The following is a 2,084-nucleotide window of genomic DNA, read 5'->3' as shown; positions in this document are numbered from 1 at the left end:
ATCATCGATCACAGGCAGAGAAGAGCAGCACAACGAAGGGGACAATTAGCCAGGTACTTCCAGTCCTAAATAGGTAACAGCTGGGTTTGGGTGTGGTTCTCCCCAGAAAGGCTGAAAAGGCAGACCCACCCTTCCTGTATTGTGGAGTATTATCTTTGGGAGTCCTGGGACCTGGCTGTGATCTTTGGCGTCTCTGATTCTGGCTTGTGGCCTTGAAGGCTGAAACCTTGGGGGGAAAGGCGTGGGGGCTTATTCTCTACAGTGGTGTGTGTGCCAGAAAGAAGTCTGCTGTACTGTCTGGCCGTCAGGACTTTGCTGTGAAGCCTCATAGCCTGCCTGTTGGGAAGAACAGGTTTTTCTCTGTGTTTATTTTTCAAACTATAAAGTGCTTTTGCTTTTACCAGCGTGTCTGGCTGCTTTTTCCAGTTGGTGTTGAAGTCTGGGGGCACCCAGACAGAACACTATCTATCTATCTATCTATCTATCTATCTATCTATCTATCTATCTATCTATCTATCTATCTATCTATCCATTCATGTATTCATTTATTCATTCATTCATTCATTCATTCATTCATTTATTTATTTATTTATTAGATTTGTATGCCGCCCCTTTCCGCAGACTTCATTGTTTAACAGCTCTGTTCAATGTTTAAGAAAAATGATTCAGGTAAAAGAAATAGATTCATTTGAGAAATGGGTTTTCATATCACACTGAGCTTTAATATGATTAGTTTGGGTTGAGATAAATATTGTGTGTGAACTCATATAATTTGGGGTTTAGCATTGGGTGAACTAGGTTACAGTGGCACGCTGAACCTACTACAGTAAAGTATGACTCTGAGTGCACTTTTGGTTAGTAAAAGTTTAACTCAAAATAAAGGCTCTCCTTGTTTAATTTACAATAGTCACAGTATGCAAAAGTCATTTAAAACAACAGTATTAAATAATGATATACTGTATAACAAAACCTGGTTTGACAATCCTTATCCTGACAATCCAGGATTTAGAACGAAGCCAAAACTATTTTTGCTAAATTTTTGAGCCCCCCACACATAAGGGCCTCCCCCCCAAACCCAGCCCCCTCCCCCGGGCTCTCTAGGCACTCCAGCCCAGGAGCAGTTTCTCTTGGCCCACCTGGAGAGAGAGGGTGGGGCTTCCACACCTCTTTGGGCTCAGAGGCCGATGGGCAGGACCGCTGCAGCGCAGGAGCTACCCAGCTTCCCTGTTCCAATGGTGCCTGGGTGGAGGCAAAGGCAGGAGAGAAGCCGGAGTGGTGAAGCGGGTCTGAAGGCTCAGCATGTGCTTCCCTTCTCCCGCAGAGTCTCTGCCCAGAGGACCTGGACAGTCCCCTGACCCACCCTCCGAGTTCCTTGCATCCGCTGCTCTTTCACACACCCTGCCTGGCTCAAGGCCGAGATAGAAGACCAGCTGCAGGGTGGTGGTGGAAGGATGACCCCCCAGTTCTGCTGCCCTGTTATCATGAATGCAGCTGGCCTTACTCTTTGCGGGGGGGGGGGGGGCTGGGAAGGAAAAGCAACCAGCAGAGGCCCGGACGGCCCTTAAGCTTCTCCCGGGTCGCGGCAAATCCTCTGGCCTGCCATTCCCTCTTCCACAGGGGTGCAGCACCGGCTACGAGCCGGAACACTAAATTGTGCTTGCCACTGCGGCTCGTAAGTTCTTGCAGGGCCAGGGCGATTTTGCTGCTGCACCTGTGGAGGAACCAAATTCGTGCCCGGAACCTCAGGTGCACCCATGTTTCGATGAGGTTTTTGTGCTTCCGTGCATGCCAAAACACAGGCGGACCATGGCTCCGTGCATGAGTTTGCTGCCTCCACAGATGCAGCAGCAAAATCGCGCTGGTCCCGCAAGAACTTATGAGCCATGGCGGATAGCGCAATTTAGCGTTCCGGCTCGTAGCCCACTGCTGCCCACACCACAAATCTGATTACTTTTTGACTATAGTAAAAAGTTGCCTCTGAAAAATATCAGAAAGATTGCAACCAAGAATCAGGATAAATAATCTGAACAGTGATTCTTCCCATTAATCACTCAATTCTTTGTGGCTACCTGGATTTTTGCGCT

The sequence above is a fragment of the Erythrolamprus reginae genome, chromosome 5 (genome assembly GCF_031021105.1).
Source record: "Erythrolamprus reginae isolate rEryReg1 chromosome 5, rEryReg1.hap1, whole genome shotgun sequence".
Classification (NCBI taxonomy): domain Eukaryota; kingdom Metazoa; phylum Chordata; class Lepidosauria; order Squamata; family Dipsadidae; genus Erythrolamprus; species Erythrolamprus reginae.
The sequence above is the reverse complement of the archived record's forward strand: the minus strand, read 5'-3'. Positions refer to the sequence as shown.